The sequence below is a fragment of the Penaeus vannamei genome, chromosome 43 (genome assembly GCF_042767895.1).
Source record: "Penaeus vannamei isolate JL-2024 chromosome 43, ASM4276789v1, whole genome shotgun sequence".
NCBI classification, from domain to species: domain Eukaryota; kingdom Metazoa; phylum Arthropoda; class Malacostraca; order Decapoda; family Penaeidae; genus Penaeus; species Penaeus vannamei.
Window position 1 is genome coordinate 23,617,402 of NC_091591.1, and position 10,000 is coordinate 23,627,401.

General features: G+C 32.7%; 1 protein-coding gene across 1 annotated transcript in view; it reads right to left on the reverse strand.

Moving 5' to 3' along the window:
* LOC113802059 (basement membrane-specific heparan sulfate proteoglycan core protein) overlaps positions 1-10,000 on the reverse strand; it is a gene marked incomplete in the record, with an annotated part of 74,620 nt that overhangs the window by 53,263 nt on the left and 11,357 nt on the right. The window contains 2 exon segments of the mRNA XM_070119270.1: positions 510-575; positions 4,260-4,334.

The following is a 10,000-nucleotide window of genomic DNA, read 5'->3' on the forward strand; positions in this document are numbered from 1 at the left end:
AGAAACAGACAGACTGACAGACAGATAAACAGAAAGAGAGAGTGAGAGTGAGAGAGAAAAATAGTGAGAGAGAGAGATAGAGATACAGAGAAACAGACAGACTGACAGACAGATAAACAGAAAGAGAGAGTGAGAGAGAGAAAAAAAATAGTGAGAGAGAGAGAGAGAGAGAGGGAGAGCGAGAGAAAGAGAGAGAGCGAGAGAGAGAAACAGACAGACAGACAGATAAACAGAAAGAGAGAGTGAGAGAGAGAAAAATAATGAGAGAGAGAGAGAGAGAGAGAGAGAGAGAGAGAGAAATAGTGAGAGAGAGAGAGAGAGAAATACAGAGAAACAGACAGACTGACAGACATATAGACAGAAAGAGAGTGAGAGTGAGAAAAATAGTGAGAGAAAGCGAGAGAGAGAGAGAAAGACCGACAGACACACAGGCAGACAGAGACAGATATTACATATACTGAAACTACTATCATTAAAGCTATGTTCTTTCAAGTGCTTTCCTACTTTACCTTTTACGACATCGCCCACCTCCTCTCCCTCCCCCTCCAGTGTAGCGTTGACACCTGGAGGAAGATCTGTCGGCAAGGAAAAGGTCAATCAATTTCTGCGATTTTTCTGTAAGCACATACACACGCTTACACATAAATAAACATACTTGCATATAAATACTTGCACAAAATTGCGCATGTATCCACACATCCCTCTTTCCCTCTCTTCTTTCTTCTCTCTTCTATCTTTTTATCTATCTAATCTATATTCATATCTCTTTACATATCTAATCTATATTCATATCTATTTACTTATTTACCTTCATATCTATTTACCTATTTACCACCTTCTCTATCTATCTTTTTTATCTAGATTGATAATTCGCACAAACATGCTATTCGGACCCTAAAAGTCATTATTTACCTATTTACCACCTTCTCTATCTATCTTTTTTATCTAGATTGATAATTCGCACAAACATCCTATTCGGACCCTGAAAGTCATTCTAGCGATCGCCCGTCTTCGCGAATCAGTCTCGGATTCGCTCTCGGCAAAGGTTCGTTCCTGCTTCGCAATCTCGTTTCGGAGCCTCTTTGAAACTCCCTTTGAAGCCCAGCGACTGGGGCGGCCGAGACTCAAGGAGGATGGAGCTTGAAGGGAGATAGAAGGCGGGAGGCAGACTATCTCTTATTTTCCGAGGGAGAAGTCTTCCTTGTTGAAATGATAATATAATAAGCAGGCGCGTCGCCCCTCTATATAATATATATAATATAATATAATATATAATACCCCTCTATATAATCAGGGTGCGACACTCCCCCCCCCCCCAAAGGTCATAAATCGTCATTTCACTCGGCAGAATGGAAAAAAAAATTACAGTTTACTCGGCAAACTTGGTGGTCGGCATAATTTAAGAAATCAATGATCGTGGTTCGTCATTCTCGAAGTCTTCATTTTCATTTCAATTTGGTCCTTTTTCGAAACAAAATCTTAAAAAGTATGAAGTGTGGATTTAATTTTAAAAGTGTTACTCGGTTACCTTGCTCCCGACACCCACCCAAAAAAAATTCTAGCGCCGCCCCTGCTAATAATAATCATAATAATCATAAACATAATAAACATAATAATAATAATGATAATAATAATAATAATAATAATCACCATCATAAAGAGTCGATATCTTCATATAAACCTTACTTGCCTTTGCAGAAAACCGGTTCTTATGAATCTTCACTGTCTATAAAAACGCCAAGCTCATTCATATTCCTTGTTTATAAAATCATCTAAGAGATTATTAAGAACCTTCCTTGCATTAAAAATGTTAATAATAACCTGATTCATACGAATATTCCATGTCTATAAAAAAAAAAAAAAAAAAAAAAATCAGACTTATTCACATAATATTCCTTCTTTAGAAAAACAGCTGATTGCTCCATAAAGATCTTCCTTACCTATGAACAATCGAATCATTGATAGGTTGCTCTTTTTTTATAAAATAGGCAATAAATAAATATAAACCTTCTTTGCCTTAAAAGGAACAATCACCTGACTCACATGAGCCTTCTTTACCTTAAAAGGGCAATCAGCTGATTCATATGAGCCTTCTTTACCTTAAAAGGGCAATCAGCTGATTCATATGAGCCTTCTTTACCTTAAAAGGGCAATCAGCTGATTCATATGAGCCTTCTTTACCTTAAAAGGGCAATCAGCTGATTCACATGAGCCTTCTTTACCTTAAAAGGGCAATCAGCTGATTCATATGAGCCTTCTTTATCTTAAAAGGGCAATCAGCTGATTCATATGAGCCTTCTTTACCTTAAAAGGGCAATCAGCTGATTCACATGAGCCTTCTTTACCTTAAAAGGGCAATCACCTGATTCACATGAGTCCTCTTTACCTTAAAAGGGCAATCAGCTGATTTACATGAGCCTTCCTTGTCCATAAGAACATGTGACTCATTCACGTGAAGATGCTTTTAATGGCAGCTATGAGAAATTCCTCGCTGACCTAACATAATTAGTAAACAGTACATGAAAGAGTGGTTTATCTTTTTGTTTGAAGATATAGTATGCATATACGTAATAATGGGTACATATTATTAATTAGTACATATAATTGGCAAAGCAGTTTATCTCTATCTCAACCCTGGCGTTTCCCTGAATCTACCTTCTGAAGCCTTGCTCGCCTTTGGCTTCAGTACAAGAGTAACTGGGCGCAGCGAGGCAAATAAGGCGAAGTTAAGTTCATTAGTCTGGTTAGTCTTACTCTTTGCCATTTCCCAGGGATCGTATAACCAGGTTATATGTTCCATTTAGTCTGAGGAGCAAAGAAAATGAAATTGACTTTTTCCCCAAGAGTTCTGACGGCTGTTAATGGGAGGGAACTCTTCTTTGCCATAAATAAAAGAGGGAATTAAGTTTTGCCTCGTGGTAACTCTAGCCATATTCAGTAAATCATACATATATATATATATATATATATATATATATATATATATATATATATATATATATATATATATATATATGATATCTCACAGCGCGCTCTCCCCGGATAAAAGTGATGAGGTGATTATCTCCGCCCCTTTTTTAACCCGGTCAGTCTGTGCAATATTTTATTATAATGTTTTTGTTTTTATTTTTTCAGTTCATTTCCCTTAGAACTGCTTCAGTTATAAAAACCGTAAATTAATTCTCGAACAAGAAACCAGGAAAAAAATGAAATGTAAATAATATTGCCAATGAATAAGGGCAAAGAGGCGGGGCTTAACTCAGCAGTTGCCAACTAGGATTTTCATCAAGATGATGTGGGGCTACCTGCGGTAAAGTAACTTGCCGTTTTCAATCGTTTCCATTTATTTATTATATTTTTTCATCTATTCATTTAGTATAGTGAGTGCTGGGTAGCAAGTATCATTACATCCAGAATATACTTCATGATGAATGACTATGATGAATGGATGACTTACCATCATGATCGTATTCTTCAGAGGATATAGGTTCATGATGAATGACTTTGATGAATAGATGACTTACCATCATAATCGTATTCTTCAGAGGATATAGGTTCATGATGAATGACTTTGATGAATAGATGACTTACCATCATAATCGTATTCTTCAGAGGATATAGGTTCATGATGAATGACTTTGATGAATGGATGACTTACCATCATAATCGTATTCTTCAGAGGATATAGGTTCATGATGAATGACCTTGATGAATGGATGACTTACCCTCATAATCGTATTCTTCAGAGGATGTAGGTTCATGATGAATGACTTTGACGAATGGATGACTTACCATCATAATCGTATTCTTCAGAGGATATAGGTTCATGACGAATGACTGATGAATGGATGACTTACCATCATAATCGTATTCTTCAGAGGATATAGGTTCATGATGAATGACTTTGATGAATGGATGACTTACCCTCATAATCGTATTCTTCAGAGGATATAGGTTCATGATGAGTGACTCTGATGAATGGATGACTTACCATCATAATCGTATTCTTCAGAGGATGTAGGTTCATGATGAGTGACTTTGGTGAATGGATGACTTACCATCATAATCGTATTCTTCAGAGGATATAGGTTCATGATGAATGACTCTAATGAATGGATGACTTACCATCATAATCGTATTCTTCAGAGGATATAGGTTCATGATGAGTGACTTTGGTGAATGGATGACTTACCATCATAATCGTATTCTTCAGAGGATGTAGGTTCATGATGAATGACTTTGATGAATGGATGACTTACCATCATAATCGTATTCTTCAGAGGATGTAGTTGTTGTTGAGGGCACTGTCGTGGTCGTCGCCGGAGTCGTGGTTGCTGTGAAGGTGCAAGCAAATGCAGATTAGAAGCGGCAAAGAAAACATGCTGCTTAATACAGATGTGCATTACAATAGGCAGATGTTGAAATACACACATGTACACATTAAATGATGAGCGGACAGACTCATGCATATATCAATATACCCGTCTCTTTCTCTCTCTCTCTCTCTCTCTCTCTCTCTCTCTCTCTCTCTCTCTCTCTCTCTCTCTCTCTCTACATATATATATATATATATATATATATATATATATATATATATATATATATATATATATATATATATATATATATATATATATATATATATATATATATATATATATGTATGTATCTATGTATGTGTATGTGTGTGTCTATATATATATATATATATATATATATATATATATATATATATATATATATATATATATATATATATATATATATATATATATATATATATATTATATATATTATATATATATATATACATATATATATATATATTTGTATGTATCTGTATATATATATATATATATATATATATATATATATATATATATATATATATATTTGTATGTATCTGTGTAATATATATATATATATATATATATATATATATATATATATATATATATATATATATATATATGTATGTATATATATATATATATATATATATATATATATATATATATATATATATATATATATATACATGCATATATATATATATATATATATATATATATATATATTTATATATATATGTATATATATATATATATATGTATGTATATATATATATATATATATATATATATAGAGAGAGAGAGAGAGAGAGAGAGAGAGAGAGGGAGAGAGAGAGAGAGAGAGAGAGAGAGAGAGAGAGAGAGTGAGTGAAAGAGAGAAAGAGAGAGAGAGTGAAAGATAGAGAGAGAGAGAAAGTTAGAAAGTGAGAGAGAGGGAGAATTTTTTATTTTTTTAGCCTGAATGAAAGGTTGGGAACCACTATTGTAAGTTACACGCCAAATACGGTCTACAGGCATTAGAAAACGTGCTCTCACTATAAACATATGCATTTATATACGTATATTTATAAGTATAAACATTATGCATACCCAAAGTGCAAAATCGTGTTCTCAAGAATGTAGTTTGAACCAAAAAAAAAGAATGAGAGACAGCCATGGAAGCCTCATTATCAGACACTAACACACGAACCATTATGAGGCTCGAGGACGCACCAAAACGGACAAACACATCACTCGGAAAAAAACGGACAAACAAACCCCAATACGACATGAAAGCGAGAACTGAAAGTCACGTCACAATCAAAAAACGGACAAACAAACCCCAATACGACATGAAAGCGAGAACTGAAAGTCACGACACAATCGAGGAACACGCGCGCCGCCAAAGGAACATTGTCAACATTGTGAACGAGATCTGCAACCAGAGATTGCAAGGTATTAATGTGTGTTCAGTGCCAATATTCCCTTCATTAAGAGACACCCGCGATAGCTTTCATGCTGATATCGGAGAATCTCTTTCACTTAGAGCGCCATTGCGTGGCATCTCTGGCTCTTTGTCTTTTATCTTTACTGTGACGTATTTCTCCGCTTGGCTCCTTCTTCCTCATCCTCATTGCGACTCCTTCCCGTGGGTGGTTTCTCATTCATTATCAGTCTGTTCCTGTGAGTGATTCTTTATTCATAATTATTAGCCTAACGAATTGAATTGTTCCTTATTCATTAGCTTCAGTCTGACTTATTCCTCTGAATGGTTCCATATTCATTATCAGTCTGTTCCTGTGAGTGATTCCTTATTCATAATTATTCGCCTAACGCATTGAATTGTTCCTTGTTCATTAGCTTCAGTCTGACTTATTCCCCTGAATGGTTCCATATTCAGTATCAGTCTGTTCCTGTGAGTGATTCCTTATTCATAATTATTAGCCTAACGCATTGAATTGTTCCTTGTTCATTAGCTTCAGTCTAACTTATTCCCCTGAATGGTTGCTTATTCAGTATCAGTCTAAGCATTCTGTGAATAATTCCTTATTCATTATTATTCATTATCTTTATTCATTAGTTTCAGTCTAGCGTACTCCTGCAAATGGTTCCTCATTCATCATTATTCATTTAACGTATTCCTGGGGTTTCTCAGGGGCGTCACTAAAAAAATAATAATAATAAAAAATAAATAAATAAATAAATAAATAAATCGTGGATCACCCCCATACAGCGACCTTTAATTTAATTGATTTAATTTAATTAATTTAACGTATTCCTGGGGTTTCTCAGGGGCGTCACTAAAAAAAATAATAATAATAATAAAAAATAAATAAATAAATAAATAAATCGTGGATCACCCCCATGCAGCGACCTTTAATTTAATTGATTTAATTTAATTAATTTAACGTATTCCTGGGGTTTCTCAGGGGCGTCACTAAAGAAAAATAATAATAATAGAAAATAAATAAATAAATAAATAAATAAATCGTGGATCACCCCCATACAGCGACCTTTAATTCAATTAATTTAATTTAATTAATTTAACGTATTCCTGGGGTTTCTCAGGGGCGTCACTAAAAAAATAATAATAATAAAAAATAAATAAATAAATAAATAAATAAATCGTGGATCACCCCCATACAGCGACCTTTAATTTAATTAATTTAATTTAATTAATTTAACGTATTCCTGGGGTTTCTCAGGGGAGTCACTAAAAAAAAAAAAAAAATAGAAAATAAATAAATAAATAAATAAATAAATCGTGGATCACCCCCATACAGCGGCCTTTAATTTAATTTATTTAATTTAATTAATTTAACGTATTCCTGGGGTTTCTCAGGGGCGTCACTAAAAAAAAAATTAAAAAATCCTGGATCACCCCCATGTAGCGGCCTGGTCGTCGAACCTCCCTCGTCCCCTTTGCGAATTTCCTCCAACTCTCCCTCACCTCCTCCATCACTCCACCAATACTCAGTGGTGACGAATCCTTGAAATCGGATCCTAACCTTAATCAGTGGAGATTTTATGAAGAAAATGCTAATCTTGGATAAGGTTATCTATAGAAGAAATACATTGAGAAGAAATACATTGAGAAGAAATACATTGAGAAGAAATACATTGAGAAGAAATACATTGAGAAGAAATACATTGAGAAGAAATACATTGAGAAGAAATACATTGAGAAGAAATACATTGAGAAGAAATACATTGAGAAGAAATACATTGAGAAGAAATACATTGAGAAGAAATACATTGGGAAGAAATACATTGAGAAGAAATACATTGGGAAGAAATACATTGAGAAGAAATACATTGGGAAGAAATACATTGAGAAGAAATACAATGAGAAGAAATACATTGAGAAGAAATACATTGGGAAGAAATACATTGAGAAGAAATACATTGAGAAGAAATACATTGAGAAGAAATACATTGGGAAGAAATACATTGGGAAGAAATACATTGAGAAGAAATACATTGGGAAGAAATACATTGAGAAGAAATACATTGGGAAGAAATACATTGAGAAGAAATACAATGAGAAGAAATACATTGAGAAGAAATACATTGGGAAGAAATACATTGAGAAGAAATACATTGAGAAGAAATACATTGGGAAGAAATACATTGAGAAGAAATACATTGAGAAGAAATACATTGAGAAGAAATACATTGAGAAGAAATACATTGGGAAGAAATACATTGAGAGTAAATACATTGAGAAGAAATACATTGAGAAGAAATACATTGGGAAGAAATACATTGAGAAGAAATACAATGAGAAGAAATACATTGAGAGTAAATACATTGAGAAGAAATACATTGATAGTAAATACATTGAGAAGAAATACATTGAGAAGAAATACATTGAGAAGAAATACATTGGGAAGAAATACATTGGGAAGAAATACATTGAGAAGAAATACATTGGGAAGAAATACATTGAGAAGAAATACATTGAGAAGAAATACATTGGGAAGAAATACATTGAGAAGAAATACATTGAGAAGAAATACATTGAGAAGAAATACATTGAGAAGAAATACATTGAGAAGAAATACATTGAGAAGAAATACATTGAGAGGAAATACATTGAGAAGAAATACATTGAGAAGAAATACATTGAGAAGAAATACATTGGGAAGAAATACATTGGGAAGAAATACATTGGGAAGAAATACATTGGGAAGAAATACATTGAGAAGAAATACATTGGGAAGAAATACATTGAGAAGAAATACATTGAGAAGAAATACATTGGGAAGAAATACATTGGGAAGAAATACATTGGGAAGAAATACATTGGGAAGAAATACATTGAGAAGAAATACATTGGGAAGAAATACATTGGGAAGAAATACATTGAGAAGAAATACATTGAGAAGAAATACATTGAGAAGAAATACATTGAGAAGAAATACATTGGGAAGAAATACATTGAGAAGAAATACATTGAGAAGAAATACATTGAGAAGAAATACATTGAGAAGAAATACATTGGGAAGAAATACATTGAGAAGAAATACATTGAGAGTAAATACATTGAGAAGAAATACATTGAGAAGAAATACATTGGGAAGAAATACATTGAGAAGAAATACATTGAGAAGAAATACATTGAGAAGAAATACATTGAGAAGAAATACATTGAGAAGAAATACATTGGGAAGAAATACATTGGGAAGAAATACATTGAGAAGAAATACATTGAGAAGAAATACATTGGGAAGAAATACATTGGGAAGAAATACATTGAGAAGAAATACATTGGGAAGAAATACATTGGGAAGAAATACATTGAGAAGAAATACATTGAGAAGAAATACATTGGGAAGAAATACATTGGGAAGAAATACATTGAGAAGAAATACATTGGGAAGAAATACATTGGGAAGAAATACATTGAGAAGAAATACATTGAGAAGAAATACATTGGGAAGAAATACATTGGGAAGAAATACATTGAGAAGAAATACATTGGGAAGAAATACATTGGGAAGAAATACATTGAGAAGAAATACATTGAGAAGAAATACATTGAGAAGAAATACATTGAGAAGAAATACATTGAGAAGAAATACATTGAGAAGAAATACATTGAGAAGAAATACATTGAGAAATACATTGAGAAGAAATACATTGAGAAGAAATACATTGAGAAGAAATACATTGAGAAGAAATACATTGAGAAGAAATACATTGGGAAGAAATACATTGAGAAGAAATACATTGAGAAGAAATACATTGAGAAGAAATACATTGAGAAGAAATACATTGGGAAGAAATACATTGAGAAGAAATACATTGAGAAGAAATACATTGAGAAGAAATACATTGAGAAGAAATACATTGAGAAGAAATACATTGGGAAGAAATACATTGAGAAGAAATACATTGGGAAGAAATACATTGAGAAGAAATACATTGAGAGTAAATACATTGAGAAGAAATACATTGAGAAGAAATACATTGGGAAGAAATACATTGAGAAGAAATACATTGAGAAGAAATGCATTGAGAAGAAATACATTGAGAAGAAATACATTGGGAAGAAATACATTGGGAAGAAATACATTGAGGAGAAATACATTGGGAAGAAATACATTGAGAAGAAATACATTGAGAAGAAATACATTGGGAAGAAATACATTGAGAAGAAATACATT